The sequence below is a fragment of the Mustela nivalis genome, assembly GCF_964662115.1.
Source record: "Mustela nivalis genome assembly, chromosome: 4".
Taxonomy (NCBI): domain Eukaryota; kingdom Metazoa; phylum Chordata; class Mammalia; order Carnivora; family Mustelidae; genus Mustela; species Mustela nivalis.
Genome location: NC_139023.1, coordinates 58,460,323 through 58,483,092, shown reverse-complemented (window position 1 = coordinate 58,483,092; position 22,770 = coordinate 58,460,323). Strand labels below are relative to the sequence as shown.

At 42.9% G+C, this 22,770-nt stretch overlaps 1 long non-coding RNA gene across 1 annotated transcript in view; it reads right to left on the bottom strand.

Moving 5' to 3' along the window:
- LOC309863030 overlaps positions 1-6,506 on the bottom strand; it is a 29,983-nt gene extending 23,477 nt beyond the window's left edge. The window contains exons 1-2 of the long non-coding RNA XR_014310861.1: positions 6,428-6,506; positions 6,136-6,190 (exon numbers count right to left, since the gene is read on the bottom strand). This is a non-coding gene — a long non-coding RNA (uncharacterized lncRNA). The remainder of the gene's footprint in view (positions 1-6,135; positions 6,191-6,427) is intronic.
- Between the last annotated feature and the right edge of the window lie 16,264 nt (positions 6,507-22,770).

Genomic DNA, 22,770 nt, shown 5'->3' with positions numbered 1-22,770 from the left:
GTATGATCTATAAATGTACGTGAAAGTTTTGATAGATGTTAACTTTTTATGATAGATATGTGTAAATTTTATGGCAGTAAATAATAAAACAGACTATTATCTGTATCTATTTTATGCACTCATGACATAACTAACTTTTTCTTAATTTTTTCAATATCTCTTGGCCTTGTGATTCATCTGTAAGTTTTTTCAAATTGTTGCAAATCTCCCAAATATTTTCTAATATATTTATTGAAAAAAACACACAGAGAAGTGAACCTGCATAGTTCAAATTCATGTTGTTCAAGGGTCAGCTGTACTGGAAACAGAAAGTAGATTCAGCCAGCTATCACTCTGAATCTATGAATACATCAAGTGTAAAGACTAAAACCTCAGCCAAGAAAAGAGCCAGCAATTCAACCCAGAAAAAGTGAGTGTGTGTATAACAAAAGAATCAATGACCAGCTGCCGGATTAAAAGTTAAAAGCCAAGAGAATGAAATAAGAATTTGGGTACAAGACAGGAAAGTTCAAACAATTCAAGAAATGCTATCTCTTGTATGTGATTCCCTAAAGAACCCTGAGGTAGCTATGTCCCTTCTGTTTCGGTGACAATTTGGCAAATCTTTATTAAAGCATTCTCTTAATAGCCCCTAACTATTTATGCATCAACCACTCCCATGTGTGTGATTTACTTGAAAACAACAATCCCATCACCTTGTCCTTTGTATCACTAGCACCTAATATGGTGCATAGGCTTTCAGAAAAGGGAAAGAAAGAGAAGAAGAGAAAAGGAAGCAGGAGAGAGATACACAGGAGAGAAGGGAAGGAAAGGAAAGTGAGGGGAAGGGGGAGGGGGAAAAGGAGAGGGGAGAGGAGGGAAGGAGAGGGAAGGTGAGAGGAAGCCCAGGGGAGGAGAGCGAAAGGGAGGGAAGAGAATATGTTTCTCAAAGGTAACATGGTTAAAGAATGCCTGGTTTCAGCCTCCTCCAGCTAAAAACCAGTTCCTTCAGTATTCTCCATAGTTGCCAAGGATACCATCAACTATCTTGCTCTGCTAACCAAAGTCTAGGTATGATCTCACATGCTTCTCTTCCCCTCACCCATCACACCAAATTCAACAGCATAATCATTGAGCTCCCAAGGAGAAAGTAGATCCAACCCTCCCCACCGCCGTCAACACTTCATCTTTCTCCAAGTCCCTGCTGAACTCCCACAGGGGCCTCCTAGCTGGGCTTCCTGCTTCCTCTCTAGCTTTCACACAAAAGCCAAGAGGATATTCTTTTTTTTTTTTTTTTAATTGAGTATAGTTGACACACAATGCTACATTACTTTCAGTTGTACAATATAGTGGTTCTTTTTCTCTATATTATCACCACAAGTGTAGCTGCCATCTGTCACCACACAACACTTTTACAGTATCATTAACTATATTCCCTAAGCTATACCTTTTGTTCCCATGACTTACTCATTCTATATTTAAGTGTAAGTCAGAATATATCATTTTGCTGCTCAAAATTCTCCAATGGTGTCTCTTTTTTTTTAATTTATTTTTTATTTTCAACATAACGGTATTCATTATTTTTGCACCACACCCAGTGCTCCATGCATCCATGCCCTCTATAATACCCACCACCTGGTACCCTGACCTCCCACTCCCCACCCCTTCAAAACCCTCAGATTGTTTTTCAGAGTCCATAGTCTCTCATGGTTCACCTCCCCTTCCAATTTCCCCCAACTCCCTTCTCCTTTCTATCTCCCCATGTCCTCCAATGGTGTCTCTTAAACCTTAGTCCAAAAACAAAGCCTTTGCAGTCCTATGTGTCCTATGTGATGGAAGCCTGCCTACCGTTCTGATCTCATCTCCCTTGACCACACCTGGAACACCATGGTCTAGCCACATAACCTTCATTGTATTCCTTGAATATATTACACTCTCCAGCTCAAAGACTTTGATCATTTGTCTTTGTATGGCTGCCCCTTCATTCAAAGTGTCAGCTTCTCAGAGAGGGTTTCCCTGATGTCCCTAGTGAAAGTAGACACACACACACACAAGCATATACACACACACAACATTTCACATGTATACACATGCATAATTATATACAATCACACCCAAAACATACACATATGCCCACATGTACACTTTCACACATTCATGCATATATACACCTGCATATATACACCTGCGTATATACACATACATTCATACATACACACACATTCATATACACACACATATACACACACAGGTTGAAGCCATCATAAATTTAAAGTTAAGAATCAGCTGCAACTTCCAGGTCGGTTCTTACTGAACATTAGATGTCTCATTCTCCCCCCTAAAAATAGCATTCTTTAATCTCTCAAGTTTTATGTATCAGCAGAAAACTTTGCCTTGGTTTACAAGCTGAGATAACCTTAAGAACAGAGGGCATTTTTCACGTTTTCAAAGTAGTCTAGAGAGCTGTGTTTTAAGTTCCATATTGAGTTTTATTGAGTTCTGTGGTCTCTTCCTGAAACTGGAGCACGATGCTCACTTTGACAGCCCGGATTTTACAACGACTGAGAAATGGCGGGTTGAATTGTGGGCACCAGAGAGTTGCATGGGGCTGTGCAATTCTTATAAACATTACAGGTCTTCTGGAGCCTATGAACTGCTTCCATTTAAACTCAAAAGCCCCATGACATAGTTCCTGGGGCCTGTAAACCCTGTGATACCAGCCATAACAACTCCCCTGGCAAGAAATAAGCTTCACTTCCCCCGGCCTATAAAGGACCTTGCATGACCTTTAATATCAATCAGAGGTAACGTTGCCTGGGAAAGCCCAGGGCTGGGGCCTGAGGTAGGGAGCAGGCGTGGCATCCCCAGACCCACAGCTCTGCCTGGGAGCCCTGCAAAGACTGAAGACATGCCTGCTCCTATAGTGGGAGTGCCTTCAAGCTTCCCTGTCCTATCTCTGTGGAGAAGACATGACTACCAGCACCATGGGGCTGAGTGAGGATCTAAAGGCTGCAACACAAGTTGGTGGGGAAACCATCCTATGCCAAAGACTGTAAGGATGATGAGGCAGCCTGAACCCCAGGGTTTGACCAGGGGAAGAAGCAAACCCAAAGCAGTTTAAATATGTGATGGTAGGTAACTTGGATGTAAGTTGGGGTCTGGCATATGAATGGTGTTGCATAAATGTTCATCTTCCCTAGAGATTCATGGACTTACAGAACTTATGCAACCTCAGGATAACCACATGATCCAAATGACCTAGACAAAGCCGGTTTAGAGGTATTGTCCTGGAATAATTATTCCTTTCACCATCAGTGGTACACCAGATAAGACAACAAAGCACAGAGTTACCTCAGCCGATGTTCTCATGTGCAGAAGAGAAATGTGTAGCCCAGGGAGAAGAAGCTTGCCATAGCTGATACCCACACATTGACCTCCTTCGACTCTAGTGATTTTTAAAACCCTGGAGAAATGCTGGCATCCATAGCCTCCTCTGCTCTCTCAGTATTTCACCCCTGGTCTCAGCCTCTTCTGGGCCTCCAATTTGTGTGGGATTCTGATAGTCAGAAGCACCCTCTTTCTGAAACAACCTGAATCACTGATAATGAGATGTGTCTATGCCAGTGGCAATCCAGGTCAGAGAACTGACCAGACTGTAGTGACATTTACTTAGACTTACAGGAGCCTCTGGACCTGTTCACACTGAATAGTTAGGACTTAACGTGTTGGCCAGTAAAAAGCAAAATGGATCTTTTATAATAAAGATGAGTTCCAGTCCTTTCCAGCATGTCTAGTCCAGCATCAGATTCTTACCAGATATGCCACTAAAAAACAAGAATTCAGGAGAGATAGACAGGTTTATCTTAGCAACAAAGCTTGAAGTAAAGCAGAAAGGGATGGAGGAAAGGAGCAAGAAAGGGGGTGGTGACTCTAGGAGATGAATTAATTAATCATTGGTAACTCTGTGAGGTAGATACTATCATCTCCACTTTCACAGACAAGGAACCAGAGGTTGTCAAGTTTACTCAAGAGGGCTAGTCTTTGATGTGTAAACATGTCTAGGCTAACTATTCCATCAAACACAAATGCAGATGTTGCTCAGAAGGTATTTTGTGATGTGATTAAAGTCCATAATCAGTTGCCTTGAAGTTAAGAGTGATTAACCCAGATAGTCTCGGTGGGCCTGATTCAGTCAGTAGAAAGGTCTTAAATGTCAAGCTGAAGCTTCCCTGAGTTATAAACTCAGCTTATGGACTTCAGTGTCAGCTCCTACCTGAGATCTCCAGCCTGCCCAGCCCACCTGCACTACAGACTTCACACCTACCTAGCCAGCCCCCACAATCATGTAAGTGAACCCTCTTTAATGAGTCTCTTAATGCATACTTCCTCCCTTCTGCTTATCCACTTAAATTATGACTAATGACACCAAGCTATAACACAATGTAATCAGAGCGCATGGTCAAGCCTCTCAAAACCATGTTCTAGTTCCTTGGGATGATTCTCTAAAATTCTTTCTCTACATTTGGGGAGTGGTTCACAATCTAATGATAGTCTCATACTTGTATGAGCTGCTGATAGAGCATTACCTTTTGCTGATACTGGTCAGTTATGTGCAAAAACTACAAAGCCTCAGGTGGGGAAGTGGGTGAAAGAAACAGGTAAAGGAAGGGCAGGGAGGAAGGAGAATATTTATTAATTATCAAATATTTACTACACACATCTGACATTGTCAAGGATTTCCATGTCCTTTATAAAATTTACTAATTGTAAAGACTGATTGTTAAATTATTGTTCAAAGATATTCATGCCCTCCCTGAAGTGTCCATGGGAATATACTTTCCTGTCCATAACTTTAGGCTTAGGCTTTTCTTTGGTTAGTGGGATGTTAGCAGGTGGAATACAAGCCGCCACTTGAAATGTGCTTAAGTAATATGGTGTGCCTTGTGCCCTTACCATCACAATGAAAAAAATATACTCCCATTGGCCCGCTGAGTCAAGGAGGATGAGATTCATGGAGCAGACCTTATCTTAACCTGTAGCTTAGCACCAGTGAGCCAAACCCAGTTTATGTCACCAAACCCCAGCTGACCTGTAGATATGCAAGTTAAATCAATGCTTATTTTATATGGAAGAAGGTTTTGTATTGTTTTTTTACACAGCAATAACTGATTGACACACCAAAGTAATAATAGGGAAACAATTTAACCTATCAGAGCTACATGAAGAGTTTAGAAGTCTTTATATAAAAAGTTAATCCAGGAACTAATGATAAAGCTGGATAGGGGAACAAATATCAGGATCCAGAAATTGGAGGCTATAGTTTTAAATCTCTTTTTCAGGCACCTATGGTCTTCTTAGGGTCACAGGACTAATGAAGAGTAGAGACAAAATCATGTAAATGTAAACATATTTGTCATAGGGTTCTATAGAGAAAAGAGAAAAGGCTGTGTTATATCACAAAAATTCTCAATATTTGCTGATTACACAAGGTCTTGTGAATTGTGTGAATTTTCAGTATCTTCCCTTACTTTGATACTAATTAAATTACATCTATGTATCCCATATTAATTAGAGAAGGATTTATGGAGTGGCTAAAACTCTAAATCAGTATATTCAAACACAAAACCAGTATGGTACGTAAGGAGTTGCTACAGCGGTAAGGGGGACCCTCAGCAGGCTTTACTCCCATGCATCACCATCCCAGATTCAACCAGAGAAACTACATTTTTAATTTCTTTATGCCATAGGATTCTGCATAAAATTATACTGGAAGAGAAGTGAGCCCTGGGCTGACCAGTCCCACAGTAAAAATGACAGCAGAAATCTCTAAAATACACAACTGAAAATAAACTCATTGTTTTTTCCCCCCTAAAATCTCCCTGGTTCGCCTTCTCAGAGATTGTCACCACCATTTATCCTTAGCTGATTAAGCCAGCAACCTGAAAGTTATATTTATCCCTACTTACCATTCCCATCTCCTCTTTCTCCTTAATAGATGACAAATATGTGTATCTCCATCTACTTGGACTATCACCATCCTCTTCTGACCACCATCCCTTACCTAACTACTCAAAGTCTTCCACCATTCATTTATCTACCTCTAAGTGATGCTCTCTATGGGGCATAGAACCCAAGATGGTCTCCAGTGATCCTCACCTCCTGGTGACATCTTTTCCATTTGTGTAACCTCATCTTCTTAAGTGACTTGATCCTGAACAACAGAACACAGAAAATGTGAAAGGCTGTCATTTCCCTGAATAGATTACATATGACTCTGGCTTCTGTCTTCTTAGTGGACTTGCATCCTTATGGTTTTGTTGAAATAGGCTACCATACTTGAGCTGCCCTATGGAGAGACATATGATGAAGAACTGAGCATGGCTTCCAGATGAAAGCCAGCAGGGAACAGAGTCTAAAGTCCAAAAACCTGCAAAGAATCAAATCCTACCAACAGCCCTGCAATCTTGGAAGCAGATCTTCACTCAGTTGGGCTTTCAGATGAACTCTCAACCCCAGCTGACATTTTGATTATAGCCTCATGAGAGACACTGAGGACCCATCTAAGTCATGTCTGGATACTGGCACACAGAAACTGTGAGGCAATAATGTATGCCATTTTACCCCACCAGCTGATCATTTGTTACACACAATAGATAACCAAAACATTCCTCCAATACAGACTAAACATGGCAGCCTTAGTGATAGTTTTAAACACACACCTGGTAATGACCTTCCTTGGATACAATCTCTTTCTTAAATGTCATAGGAAGCAAAAAGTGGCATTCATCAGGTTGTTGTGTTGATGCTTTCATGTGCTAACTCATTTATCCATTCAGCAAAGTTAGGGTTGCTAACCTCTTTTTAGATAAGAAAACTGAAGGATTAAGTAACTTATTCAAAATTACAAAACTAGAAAATGGCAAGTCAGAACTTAGACCAAAATTGTCTGGCTTCAAAACTATCCTGCTACACCTGTACTTCCATGAAACCCAAATAATCCTGATTCAGAATTAGGGTTATACTAAAGCCAACCTAAGGGTTGGATGGGCCTGATAGCTTAGAAGAGGAAGTTCAGTAAAATGGAGGAGGAGAAAACTCCTCCATTTTGGCACAATGGAGGCACAGACACTTATCCTGTCCTGTCTCAGCTTCAAGTGTCCCTTGGAGTGAGAGTAAATCCTCCTCTTACCTCACTATTAGATATTTGCAGAAATTTGAACCTCCTAGAAGAATCCCATTAACCTCACAAATCCCCCTACATACCAGAAGCTGCATCAGCCTTTAAAAACCGAAAGGGCAGAGGGGAAAAGCTCACAGAAATCTTACTAGGATGTTGAGGTGTTACAGGCATGTTCTTGAGACGAGGCCTTTGATAAATTGAACATAAGTCTCTAAGAGAGGGAAGAGCCAAGAAGTCAACTTCTTCCTCCCCTCAGATTTATGAATCTTCCAGCTAGAAGCAAAAGCATCTCTCCATCAAGATCAAAGCTCAGAGAGGTGAGAAGAAAGGCAAGAAGACCAGAGGTTCCCCTGGGAAGGAAGCATGTCTGCTTTATGTAACATACATGGTCTGTGTTCTAGATGGCACATTGCATAGGAATCCCATTTAATAGTTCTCATAAAATAAATACTTCCTTTGCATTAAGAATACAAAAAGATGGATATGTTCCTTGCTTGGAATGTATAAAGCAAAGGTTAAAAGTTCTACCATGTTTTCTGCTCATGGAAAATCACTTTTGATTCATCAGCCCAGAATACAGATATTTTCCTGGAAGAATCAAACCTGGAGATGGAGAGTATTTGCAATACTTCAGCTGCCACAGGCTGTTGTGTCAAGGTACTTAATGTGGAAGGGCGTTTCTAGCCATTGGAGTCAAAGCAGGTTCCAAAGTTGAGCTGAAGAGATAATAGCCACAGCAGAGCCTTAATCATTTGCAGAACTCTGTGATGTGCATTCTTAGAAGACTTTGCATAAATGCCGCATGATTCACAGACTCATTGATATTCCCTTTTCAATATTTGCTATTTGGTGTGATGGTCATGAGCAGAAAACGATTAGGCAATGCTATGTTTATGGAAAAAGAACAAAGGCTGAGGGAAACCAACTTCTCAGTTCTAAGAAAAGAAACACCAAAAAGGAAATAAGAATATCAAAGGGCCGTTCGTCCCATGATGCACATTTCAGCCAAATGCAGCCACGCACCAAGGGCTGCTCAGCCTTGTCTGACGAACACCTCATTCCTCAGTATTTACAGAATTTTCAAAGGCTCCATGAAGACAAAAAAAGGTGCATTGGGAACCAGAAGTTCAAGCCCTGAACTGGGGTAGGAGTCAAAAGGCATTGTTCCTGATCCAAATTCACCTCTCCTCTTAATTCTTCTATAAAATGGGACCGATACTATTTATGTTGTCGAAATCACTTCTTTATTTAGCCAGCCATCTGTTTCTTTCAATCCCTCTCTGTGTAAGGCACTGGGTACAAAAGTGAATGTACCACGGGCCCTGCCCATAAAGGGCTCACAGTCAGCAGGGATGATAAGATGGGTACGTGTAAAACATTCTCACTGAGTGTGATGAGTGTCTTATCAAATAGTCAACTAGATGAAATGGTGTCATCAGTGGCCAGAGACCTAGTACCAAACTAGCAACCTTCTCTTCCACTAAAGCATGAGCTGTGAAGGCATGTCTTTTCTTTTTCCAGCTCATTCATGGTACTACCTCCTTCCTTACATTTTTCTTGTGACTTAAATTTCCCCCTTCACCTTATGTTTATTCTCTCTAGAAATATTGTCTAATCTTTGTAAACCCTTTCTCAAGCAAAGAGGGTGAAAAACGAAGGGACACGTGTGTGCCTGGGAGAAGCCCCCATCAACTCATGCTCAACTCTATGTGACTGGTGGAGGCATAACACGTGCACAGCTGGAACCTCTGGATACCATAAAGCAGTGTGGTGCTTGTCATGATGATAATTATCTTCATGCAAAATACTTCCATTTGGATCAACGTGGAATGGAGATTTATATAAATCTTTTCTCACAACAGATCTAACGGTGGTTCTAAGATACAACAAAAGAAGCTACATAGACCCAGGACTGGGTAAACTGGTACCATTCGCTGGGTCTCTGGCTCAGCCCAAGCTGCTGGGACTCAAGCTCCCCTTGTGGCTGACCTCAGCATTCACCTGGGGAATCTGTTTCTCCAGACACCCGTGTACTCCCAGGACACAACCCCAGCCTGGTCCCCAGGCTCCTAAGCTGCCTTCTCCTAAGACCAGTACCTGCCAGAATCTTCTTCCTTGTACAAAGGCCATTCAAGGAAAGGAACAGATAAGGGAACAGATAAACACATGTGACCCCACCCCATCCCAAACACTAAGAGGCAAGCCAGTCTCAAGCTGGTCCTGAGCAAGGAATCCTGTCTTCTGTGCTCAGCCTCTCTGAATACTGCTTATCTTCAAATCCCAGTCCAAAGGCCACAGCCCCCAGAAGGCCTCCCTCCCCACATCCCTGCGGCATGGACGGCCACCTTCTCTTTGCCCCCCAACCCCTGTCACAGAATTGCTGCATTTTCTCTGCATTCAGCACTTCTCTGATAGGCTCCTGGAAGCAGGGGCTCTTCCAATCCATTTGACCCACCCCTGGCAGCCCTCTCCCAGCTATGAGCATGGTGTCCAGAATTTGCTCAGTGAATACTTATGAAATCACTTTTTTTTCCCAGTTTTCCTTTTATTTCTTATAACTCTTTGGATAATAAATAACACTAAAACTCTTCAAAGGGAGGAATCATCACATATTACATGTCAGGGCAATAAGCAGGGACATGTGTTGTCTTTAGCTGAGTGTGAGAACACAGGCTACAAGGATCTGTTTCTCTTTTCCCGTTGGCAAAGAGTAAATAGTACAGACTGGCCCCAAAGGGCTCTGAGTTCGAATCCTAACTCCATAAATTTGGGATTTGTGCAGTTCTTTGTCTCTGACCCTCTTTGGCTCTGTTTTATTATCTGTGAACCTAGGAGTATGAAGGATTGTAGGGAAAATTCAGGAAAGTGCATTAGAGCCCCCAGGCCCTGGAACACAGTGGTCACTCAATAAACATGGCTTCCTTCCATCCCCCAAATGAAGAAACCAAACTAATCCCACGCTCCTAGGAGATGGGGGAAAATATATGAAACAGAATCAAGCAATATCAGAAAGAGCAAGCACATTTGTATGAAGAGTCCTTCCTGCTCATGTAAGTATAGCTGAATAATTCATGTTTGCACCTAAGGCAATTAAATGGCCAAGGCCCACAGACATCCATCTATGTTTTAGACATGGGAATTTATATTAAATTTTTAGCATGCTTAGGATACATAATTCTAAAACCAAATAAGATTGAACTAATGATGAAAAGCATACCATTTTTTAAAAGTCAAATTTTGAATGTTTTTCTTAACAGAACATTAGTGTACTGCTCTCTCTATATATGGGGCTTGAGCCATCTGCTCTATTTAAAAAAAAAGACATAATGAAAAGAAGTCCACTCGTAATTGGTAGTAAGAAAAATTGCATTCCTCCTGCCCTTTGCTCAGGCATAGAGCCATCAAAGTGTTATGCCATAAAATTTAATTTTTGAGTTTTGAATGATTTACAGTGGAGCAGAACTTATAAATCAGAACAGTAACCATTGCTATGAATAGAGATGTATGTTTTTCCAAAATGTCTAAATGAAATACTTTAAAACAAGCTAAAAGACCTGCACAGTTTTCCAAAGGCAGCCATAATTGAAGTTAATCATTCTTGTTTGGACAGGAGGAAACTCACTGACACCTGGGCACCTCCCCCTCCTTGAGATGAAGTGATCAAACAGTCATCATCTCTTCTTATGAAAGCAATTAATCATGACAATATATCATGCTATTGCAGCTTAGTTTCTAGCCTTGTCTGTTAGGTCTGTAAACCCTTTCTGATGCCCTTGAATGTGTCTTTAATCAGATGCCATTCTTAAAATAGGATACTGAGAGCAACAGTATGTGAAAGCCTCTCCATACAAGAATCCTTCTCTTCTTTCCACATCCCAATATCCAAGACAGTGTCAAGTCCTCAAAATTCTGCCACTCCTGTATGTCCCCCTGTTCTGCACCCCCCATCTCATAGCTGGGTCACTAACACAGCCTCCCAATTTACTGCCTGCCTCTGTTGGGGGAGCACATAGCAGTTGGCTGTCCAAAGCATGATCTGCATCAGGGTACTCCCTTTCTCAAAATGCTCCCATGCCAGCGGGCACCTGGATAGCTCAATCGGTTAAATGTCTGATTCTTGGTTTCAGGTCGGGTGGTGATCTCAGGGTCATGGGATCACACCACATGTCGGGCCCTACACTCAATATGGAGTCTACTTGGGATTTTCTCTCTCTCTCCCTCTGCCCCTCCTGCTCACACTCTAAAGTAAATAAATAACTCTGAAAAAAAATTCTCCAGTGCCTTCCAGTTGTCCTCAGCACAAAACCCCCCTTATCACGGCAGCTTACAGGTCCCATGGGAGCCTGTGCAGCCATAGTGCTCATCTGTCTCTCCTCATGGATTCTTCCTATGCTGCAGACGTGCCACTTTAAGCTGACTCTAGGGTCCCAAATTTGTGAAAAGTTCTAGATGAACAGATAGAGGTGGATGGATTTATATACTGTGTACCTAAAATATGGGAAGGGAAAACACTAAAGTATTAATAGCTTTTGTATCTGTTGTTTGGGATTTCAGGCAATTTTATATTCTTCTCTACACTTAACTGGATATTTCAAAATTTTAGTTCCAAATGGGAAAAGACACAAAACACAGCATGTTAGACTCCAGAGGGCAGAACTGCAGCTCTGAGGTGCAAACTCACAAAAACACAAGGTTCAGATCTTCAATGTGCTGCAGAACAGAGTTAACAGAAGTCTTCATTCTGAAATTTTATCATCCCCATAAATCGCTCAATAATGGACCTATCAAAATATTTTTTCTCTCTCTCCCCTGAAGTGTGGTCAAAGGGCACATGGAGCCATCATGGACCACAGAGAAAAAGGACAGCTGCCAGGCACAGTGGTCAGAATTAGGGAGAGGGTCTGAAATCATGGGATCCACCCAGCATCTGGAAATAGTAATATACACTTAAACGTCTTCATCTCCCCCCACACACAACACATACCAGACTGAAAGCTCCATAAAGGCAGGGATTTTATCTATCCATATTATTTGTTCAACAAATATTTGCTGAGTGCCTACCTCGTGCAAGCACTGTTTTAAGTGTGGAGAGCACAAGAGTAGAGAAGAGAAGTTCATGGAATTGCATGCTAATGTGGAGAAAGAAAATAAACAAATTACAAATATTACTAGGGAGTGATAAGTGATATCAGAGAAAGATAAGGTGGTTCTTTAGGTGGAGTGACAAGAAACACTTTGAGAAGGAGTCAACGTTGCTGACACAGGACTGATGGGAAGGGGCCAGCTCCAGGACATTGCTTTTCAGGCAAGGGGTGAGTGGGTCAAAGCTCTGAAGCAGGGGTAACCTTGGGGTGTGCAAAGAACAGAAGCAAAGCTAGTGTGATTGGAGCTGGAGGAGGGAAAGGATGAGTAGCAATAGTAGGAGATAAGGTCAGAGACTAATAGGGGCCAAATTATGCAATGTCTTACCCACTGTAATAAGGAGTTTGTCTTTTTTCTAAGTGCCATCAAATGCCACTGGGAGATCTGAAGCAGGGGAGTGAAGTGATCTGATGTAGCTTTCTGAAAACCCACTCTGGCTGTTGTGTGTGGAATGGATTAGTGGACACAGGAAACAAACAGGAGGTAAACTCTGAGAAGATGGGGTCTTAGGATAGGATAATGCTATGGAAAGGAGAGAAGGAATGGCTTGCAGGCTGGAAGTGAAGCTGACAGGATCACCAACGAATCAGGTGTGGAGATCCTGAGAATAAGGAAAATGGGGATCAAGGATGAGTCCCAGGTTTGGAGCTTATTCACAAGTGTGTTCCCAGCACTCCACTCAGGTCCTGACACAAGGAGCACTGGGCGATTATTTCAGTGGCTGGCTGGATGGATGGAAGGATGAATGGATGAATAATACATGGATAGAATGATGGTGAGAAGTAGATCTTAGAGCAACTCTATGTGTACCATGTAGAGAGCGGGGGCAACAGCCATCTTCCCCAATTCCCAAGGTCCCACCAGGCTTTTTTTTTTTTTAGAGAGAGAGAGAGAGAGAGTGTGTGTGAATGTTCAAGCAGTCAGGGAGGGACAGAAGAAGGGGCAGAGAGAGAATCCTAAGCAGGCTCCACAGCCAGCACAGAGCTTAACACAGGTCTCAATATCACAACCCTGAGATCATGACCTAAGCAATATCAAGAGTCGGTCACTTAACCAACTGAGCCATCCAGGCATTTCCTGGGGGGCTTTATAGGTAAAGCAGTGGGGAGGTCAAGACTTCAGAGCAGGTGGAGATGATGGGTGCTACAGAGTGAGACAGACCTGTATTTAAGGTTTAGCTCCACCACTCACTGTGTGTCCTTGTATGATTTTGCTAGTCTCTCTAAGCCTCAGTTTATCTGTAAAATGGGGATCATTGTATCAACCTCACAGTCTTGCATCTGCTACACCTGACTTGTGTGGTCATGAGTGAACCACAGAAGCACTCCCAGCCTTGCTTTTCTTACCTGTCAGATGGAACAAATAACCACCACTATCTTGGTCACAGGATGCTTGGAAGGTTCAATAAAACAACAACGGGTTGGTATGGGAGTACTTTCCAAGTCACCCTTCCGGAAGTCACAGAGTGGGGTACAGGTCCTCCACCAACATCAGAGCCCGCAAAGCCGGGTGAGGGAAGATGCCCCCAGGCCAGATCAACCTCCAGACTTGGCTAGATGCACAATTCCCTCTTCACCGAGTCCCACGGGGCCATTATTTCTAACTGTCATGGTTCCAAAAGAGGCAGAGCTGTGTCCCACAGGTATCTGTCAGGATGTGAAGAGAAAAGGTTTTAAAAAGTCAGAAAAGAGAGGTTTGGGAGGCCTGTGTGGTCTTCCCTACAGCCTGTGGGAAGAGCGCTGTATTGTGAGCACTCCAGCACTAATTGAGGATGACGGGCTGGATAAATGTATTTATAGCTGCAAAACCCAGAGCTTTCTGGCGTGTTCCCCATCCTGCTCTAAATGCCCCACACCTGAGGCCCACTGGGCAGGCGGACGGCGGGGCAGGGAGGTACCAGAGAGCAGCAGAGCCAGAGGACCAGATATAAATCCCATCCAGACTTCCTTTCCTAAACCCAGGAAATACCAGTCAATTTATATCTCATCATCTTAACCCGGCAGGTCTGGTTAATGGTTTGACCCATGTATTCTCTCCTTTTCCAAAATCTTGTCCCGTTCCCTCTTAACTTGATTTACTCAACTTACTCCAGCTGCTGACTTTGGCAGCTTTTCCTGCTCTCCACCGACCGCTGCATGCGGGCATTATCCCGAGCAAGCAAGCGAATTTCACCCTAGCAAGGGCGCTGGGGCTCCTGGGCTCCTTCCCCTGAAGGTGCCCGCCCCCTAACTGGCGCTGGAAAAACACCCTCCCCCAGCCCCGCCCCTTCTCACTTTCACTGCCCAGGCGCACTTTGGGGCGCAGCATGAAAAGCCAGGCAAAAAGGGGCTTGTATTTTTACACCATATTTGAGTTAGCTGTTTTATCTGGACGTGAACCTGAGCAGGGAGACGAGGGGGAGAGAGGGGCTTTATGAACTCAAAACCAAAATAGACCGTCCAAGCGAGGCTGAGTGAAGTCACTGAATGTGCCGTGGAAAATACTTTCAAGGCATTTTATAAATTTTGCACCCAAAAAAATGCCCCAGCCAAGTTGGACTAGCTGCTTTCAGATATTCAAATCCTCCATTTTTCCGTGATTTTTCTTATGGCTTAGGGACTTAGGAAAACAATGAGAACTTGTCCCAAAAAGTTACAGGAGCACAGCACGTAAGCTCACTTTCCTACAAATGAGCCACAAAAATTAGAGGTTCTGTGAAGAAAGTGACCTCAGAACTCTCCCTCCTTCTTCTCCCTCACCTTTTCTTCTTCCTCTTCTCACCACTACCATTAACATTAATTGACCATATCACCCATGGTTTCTGCCTCCTGGGCTGCTGGTTCTACTCATGCTTCAGGGGCCAGGGGTTGGAGGGACATTGTTAACCCTGAAACCAAACTCAGCATCTTTAGTGCTTTTCCTGAGAAGTCTGCTCACAGTGAAGTCATCTGAGTTTGATGGCTTCCACTGGTCTGCCGTGTCTGTGCATCTGTCTTCTCTCTCACCCCCCAACAATTGAGAGTACCCCCCCAGGGCCCCATATCTGTGTCCTCTCTCCTTGTGGCTTGCCTGCTCTCTCTCAGCCATTCCCCGTCGGGTGTCCCCACCTGGTCCTCCCCACCCAGCAGCAGTGGCTGGACACCACTCACTCCCATGACTCTCCCAGTATCCAACCCCACCAACCAACACATGCTCTGTTTCCCTCCCACCAAACTTAATTCTTTCTTGGTTGAGAGAGTTGGCTTGACCCAGGTGGCTGTCCTCGCTCTGGGACTTGGGAGCTGTGTGATGTTCCCCAAATATCTTAAACTTTCAGAGATTTTCAGAGATAAAAGTTCAGATTTCAGAGATAAAATTTCTTCTGCTGCAAAATACAAATAATAATAATATTTTATCTCACAGAGTATGAAAATAAGATGTAAAAAGCTGATGGGAAGCTCTTAACACAGTGGCTGGAACATTTCTAGTGGTTCAGTAAATAAAAAATTGTTGTTTGGCTTATTACCATGTATAAATACTTGAATCTAGTCATACCTTTTTCTTTTTAAAGATTTATTTATTTCAGACAGAGAGAGAAAGGGACAGAGCTCGAGCACAAATAAGGGGGAGGGGCAGAGAGAAACAGGCTCCTGCCAGAGCAGGGAGCCAGATGAGGGGCTTGATCCCTGGACTCCAGGATCATGATCTGAGCCAAAGGCAGACCCTTAACCGACTGAGCCACCCAGGCAACCCTAGTCATATTTTTTTTAAGATTTTATTTGTGAGAGAGAGAGAAGGAGGGCCAGAGGAAAAAGGAGAAGCAGACTCCCCACTGAACACAGGGAGCCTGACACAGGCTCCCAGGACCCTAAGATCCTGATCCCAGGACCCTAAGATCATGATCTGAGCCAAAAGTAGATGTTTAACCAACTGAGCCATGCAGGCACCCCTAGTCAACCTTTTCTACTACATCACAACCTTCTTTTTTCTTTTTTTAAGATTTTACTTATTTGACAGAGACACAGCAAGAGAAGGAACATGAGCAGGGGAAGTGGGAGAGGGTGAAGCAGGCTTCCCGCCGAGCAGGGAGCTTGATGCGGGGCTAGATCCCAGGACTCTGGGATCATGACCTGAGCCGAAGGCAGATGCTTACTGACTGAGCCACCCAAGTGCCCCACAAGCTTCTTAATCTAAGGATTGATACATTGAATCTCTCACTACCCTAACTAGAAATGATGGGACACATGTATGTGCTAAGTCATGTGCTACTGCTTTGTATGTTTGTGACGGTCAGTTTTATGTGTCAACTTAGCCAGGCTATAGTATCCATTTAGTCAATCAAATACCAAGCTAGATTTTGCCTGAAGGTGTTTTGTAGATGTGATTAACATCCATAATCAACTGCTTTTACGTAAAGGAGATCATCCTAATAATTCAGATGGGCCTGATTCAGCCAGTTGAAAAGTCTTAAGACTAGAATTGAGACTTCCTAGAAGAAGAAGAAATTCCCACTGTGGACTGCAACATCAGTGAGAACCCCAGCACCTACTTCCTGATGGCCTGCCTGTGGACTTCAGACTTGGCAGGCCAGCCTCCACAATGAAGTAAGCCAGTTCTTTGCAATAACTCTCTCTCTGTGTCTATATTTATATATATCCATTTACAGATAGATACATAGATTGATAGGTGATAGATAAACATTTCCTACTGGTTATGTTTCTCCGGTGAAACTCTGATATGGTGCATTTTAATATTAGTACATTTTAATGTTAGTGTCAGTACTGATATGTTTTGGTGAACCTGGCTGGGTTATGGCACCCAGGTGTTTGGTTAAATGCTATTCTGAATGTTTTTGTGAGGGCGTTTTTGGATGAGAGTAACAGTTATATCAGTGAACTTTGAATAATGCAGAATTCCCCTCTTAATGTTGTAGGTCCCTTCAAATCAGGTGAAGCCTAACTAGAACAAAGTCTGACCTTCCCCTGAGCAAGAGGGAATTCCACCAACAGATGACCTTTGAACTGTAGCATCAGCCCCTCTTGGGACTCAAGCCTGCTGGCCCACCCTGAAGATTCAGGATTGGCCAGTCTCCATAACTGAGTGAGCCAATACCCTAAAATAAATTATTTTCTCTGCAGATATACAATCTATTGGTTCTGCTTTTCTGGAGAACACTGACTGATACGCAGTATTAGAATGGGTACCCCTAATGTAATTGCTGTCATTATTGGAACTGGCATCAGTATTAGGACAAGTACTTGCTTGCATTTGGAGTAGTCTAGTATTAGCATTAACCTTATTAGGACTAGAATTAAGACCGACATCTCAACGGATACTAGAAGCAAGGTAGTGTCCTAGAAGTATCTTAGAAACCTGAATTCTAAAATTAACAAGACAGAAAACAACATGTGTTGGAGGGGATGTGGAGAAAGGGGAACCCTCTTACACTGTTGGTGGGAATGCAAGTTGGTGCAGCCACTTTGGAGAACAGTGTGGAGATTCCTCAAGAAATTAAAAATAGAACTTCCCTATGGGCCCTGCCATTGCACTACTGGGTATTTACCCCAAAGATACAGATGTAGTGAAAAGAAGGGCCATCTGTACCCCAATGTTTATAGCAACAATGGCCACGGTCGCCAAACTATGGAAAGAACCACGATGCCCTTCAATGGACAAATGGATAAGGAAAATGTGGTCCATATACACTATGGAGTATTATGCCTCCATCAGAAAGGATGAATACCCAACTTTTGTAGCAACATGGACGGGACTGGAAGAGATTATGCTGAGTGAAAGAAGTCAAGCACAGAGAGTCAATTATCATATGGTTTCACTTATTTGTGGAGCATAACAAATAGCATGGAAGACATGGGGAGTTAGAGAAGAGAAGGGAGTTGGGGTAAATTGGAAGGGGAGATGAATTATGAGAGACTATGGACTCTGAAAAACAATCTGAGGGGTTTGAAGTGGCGGAGGGGTGGGAGGTTGGGGTACCAGGTAGTGGGCACGGATTGCATGGAGCACTGGGTGTGGTGAAAAAATAATGAATACTGTTATGCTGAAAATAAATTAATATTTTAAAAAAAAAGAAACCTGAATTCTAATCTCTATCTGTGAAATATAAATACCACTTCTTTCCCATTATCCCCTGTTGTCTCCTAAGTCCAGGAGCTCACACCTGGAAAGTTTCAAAAAATATTTACCTACTCAAAGTGGATCGAAGTGGAAGATGTACAAAACCCAATTTCCTGGTATATGAAAAATTTAAGGAGGCAGACCCTTCAGGGACTTTTCTTCAAACTCTGAGTATTTTCATGAATCCAGAGAAAGTCTATTAAAATAGTTTCCACTGGAGCAAAGAAGAGTCTGTGAAGCCAGGACACATAACACATGAGGCACATGCATGCGTGTGTAGGTCAAGTATTAAAAGGACAATGTCCTGTTCAGGAAACATCTGAAACATGTGTGTTAGGCATGGGCTCCCTGGTAGGTGGACGGTCATGACCAGGCTGTAATATGGCTGTTTGCAACCTTCCGCAATGAATACCCCTGGGAGACCCTATCTGGGATAACAGAGAGGAAGATATCCCATTCATCTTAAGTCTCATTTTCTTGGTTTGGGGTCTTTTGAGTCCAAAACGTCCCTTTTGTGTCAATAAGGTTTATGCATATATTTATTTATTTATCTATTTTTAAAGATTTTATTTATTTATTTGAGAGAGAGAGAGAGAATGAAAGAGAGCATGAGAGAGGAGAAGGTCAGAGGGAGAAGCACACTCCCCATGGAGCTGGGAGCCCGGTGAGGGACTCCATCCTGGGACTCTAGGATCATGACTTGAGCCGAAGGCTGTTGCTTAACCAACTGAGCTACCCATGGCTCATGAATGTTTTATTTATTATACACCATCAGAAGGTCCAGGGGGAAAATATGGGAGGACTTTTTTCATGAAATAACTACATCCCAACTATCAAATTAAATTTAAAATGCTATATAAAGACAAATAAAGGTCTCATGGTTGACATTACCCCTGACAAATGTATATTTCCCCAGGATCAAGAGAAGGTAAGAAGTAAAGCAATGGTTCTCACTCACATTTTACACACTAGGCACTTGGAGAGGTGAACTCAATGAGTGAAATTCTTTCCTCTCTCTGCACAAAACTGAGCCAGACTATCGCCAAGCTTATCATTTTTCACACAGCGTTCCTCCCCCAAGGACACCACACTCCTCCTTCCCCACTTCTTTGTCCAGAGGACACACCCTTTTGGAGACTCAAGCTACATTTCTCAATCATAGCTACATTCAAAAATCATCTGAGATCAGAGCTGCAAGATTTTGCAAATACAAATACAACACAGCCAGTTAAATCTCAGAAAACAATGAATATTATTTTTAGTATAAGTATGTCCCATGTAATATCTGTGACATACCCATTCACTGTTATCTAAAATGCAACTTTGACTGGTTTATCTGGCAACACTCTCTGAAAGGCTTTAGCTTTACCTCTGCTCGCATCCAGAAATTCAGTCTTGCTAGAAGATTCCCCTTCCCACCTACACACATATGCACACTTTCATGCTTTTTTCTTCTTGACCTCTCCTTCTTCTGTCTCAAGTACCCTGACCTACTTTGAGCACCTGTTAATACTTAAGGGCTATGGGGCAAGGTATTTATTGAGATGATAGTGTTTTGTTGCCTCTGTGGGGAACTATTTCAAAAGAATGGCACTATTTCTGTTTTGGTCTTTGCACTTTCCCTCCCTTTCGAGATCACAGAGTTGAGCCTCTGTGTCCGCCAGTTTTGGTGGGTCAGACCACTTCAGAAGTGCTTGCAGGTGCTGATGTCCTTCTGTCTTTCAGGGAATTGTTTTCATCCAAATAAGTGCAGCTAGCCTTCCCAGAGTAAGGAAGAGGAGGCAGAAGCACATTTTAAGGGGTAGGGAGGCTGCCAATACTGGAAAGAAACTATTATTGAAATAGCAGCCTAAGTGGTCTTCTGCTGCAGCTCTTGTCTTTTGCACTCCCCACCTGCCTTTTAGGTTTTTTAATTATGCTCAGTTAGCCAACATATAGTACATCATGGCTTTTGATGTAGTGTTTAACGATTCATTAGTTTCGTATAACACCCAGTGCTCCTCACAACGTGTGCCCTCCTTAATACCCATCCCCCAGATACCCTACCCCTCACCCCCTTCCCTTCTGTAACCCTCAGTTTGTTTCCTGGAGTCCAGAATCTCTCATGGTTTGTCTCTCTCTGTTTCTCTCTGATTTCTTCCTTTTCAGTTTTCCTTCCCTTCCCCTGTGGTCCTCTGCTCTATTCCTCATGTCTCACATATGAGTGGAAGCCATATGATAATTGTCCTTCTCTGCTTGACTTAGTTCCATCCATGTCGATGCAAATGGTAGGTATTCATCCTTTCTGATGGTTGAGGAATATTCCATTGTATATATGAACCACATCTTTATCCATTCATCTGTTGAAGGACATCTTTGCTTCTTCCACAGTTTGGCAGTTGTGGACATTGCTGCTATGAATGTTGGAGTACATGCTGCTTCTTCTCACTATGTTTGTATCTTTGGGGTAAATACCCAGTAGTGAAATTGCTGGGTCATAAGGTAGCTCTATTTTTAACATCTTGAGGAACCTCCATACTGTTTTCCAGCTTGCATTGCTACCAACACAACACCCAAAAAACAAAAAATCCACCTACCTGCCTTTTATAATGAAAGTCAGCTCATACCATTCATCAACCAGATTCATCTTGTGTGGCTTCCATCTCACTCCAAACAAAAGGTGAGGCTTGATCTGTCCCAATGCCATTTGTCCCATCTTCACTCTAGGGCCCTTCTCCACACACACGAGGCAGGCTATTTTACCCTCAGCAGTAGCAGATCCATTTCCCTCTGCAGGGGACTCTCTGCTTCCAGATAGCCACCTGTTTGTTTTATCACTTGTTTTTCCTCTGGGCAAAATGGAAGGCTCGCCCTGACCTCTTCCCACTACCACACATCCTTCTTCCCTTACTTTGCTTTCTCTGTAGCTCCAAACTCTGCTAAGCTGCCATATAATTCATTGCTTTTATTTGTTGTCTATCTTTCTATGACTCTCTGCCATTGAGCATTCTGAGGGCAAAAGTTTCTGTACACCTCACCTCTCTGTCCCCAACACAAAGGCTAATGCCTGCTTATAGTAAAGCACCCAACAAATATTGAGGATCAAGGAAAGAAGAAAGGAAGGCGGGAAGGAAAAAAAGATGGAAGGGAGTCAGAGAGGGAGAGGAGGAGGGAGGAGCACAGAGATCTAAGATGCCCAGGGTAGTGAAAATGTAAAGAACCTCCTTCCCAGCCCTAGGAAATGTAGCAGGACCTTTGAGGGATGTAAATCTCTAGACATAGGTGTACCCAGGACTGAGTTGATTCCTACATCTAAGCATGCCCTGAATCAATAAAACCTCCAGGTGATCTACATATACCCTGAATCAATAAAACCTCCAGGTGTATAGGGACCATGCAATGCTTTAGGGATAATCAAGGTCAACTAGATCTCCCAAAGCTGTGTGCTCTAGGGATGACACCTGGGCTCCTCTTAAAAGTCTATGGAAGAAGGGGTACCTGGGTGTCCCAGTCGTTAAGCATCTGCCTTCTGCTCAGGTCGTGATCCCAGGGTCCTGGGATTGAGCCCCACATCAGGCTCCCTGCTCAGTGGGAAGTTGGCTTCTCCTTCTCCCACTCCCCCTGCTTGTGTTCCCTCTCTCACTATCCCTCTCACTGTTAAATAAATAAATGGAATCTGAAAGAAAGAAGAAAGAAAGAAAGGAAGAAAAGTGCCCATGGAAGAAAAAACAGAGACAGAGAAATGACCAAGTGGAAATGACCTTTCCACTAGCATAAGATGGGGGCTTTGAGTCAGATTCAGACTGATGTAGATAAACTAAATTTACATGATACATCTTGAAAAATCTATTAGTAAAGTTTGTACTACCTAAATTATATATCCATCAAAAATAATATAGTCCAGGGGCACCTGGGTGGCTCAGTGGGTTAAAGCCTCTGTCCTAGGCTGAGGTCATGATCCCAGGGGCCTAGGATCAAGCCCCACATCAGGCTCTCTGCTCAGCAGGGAGCCTGCTTCCCTTCCTCTCTCTCTGCCTGCCTCTCTGCCTACTTGTGATCTCTGTCAAATAAATAAATAAAATCTCTAAAAAAAATAATAAATAAATAAAAATAATATAGTCCAGGTGCCCACTTCCTAGCTGAATGACCTTGGGAAACTCATCTCTCTGACCATGAAATATCTCATCCACAAAATGAGATCATTGAAAAAATAAACAAATAATAAAAAAAATTTTTTTTAATTTTTAAATGAGATCATTGTACCTCATCTCTCAGTCAGAATGTGTTGGGTTATGCTGTAGTAACAAATGGTCCCCAGTTCTCCACAACCTGAACTAACAAAGAGGATTTCTTGATCACATTACCCATTAGGGGTAAGCAAGGGGGCTTTGCTCTTC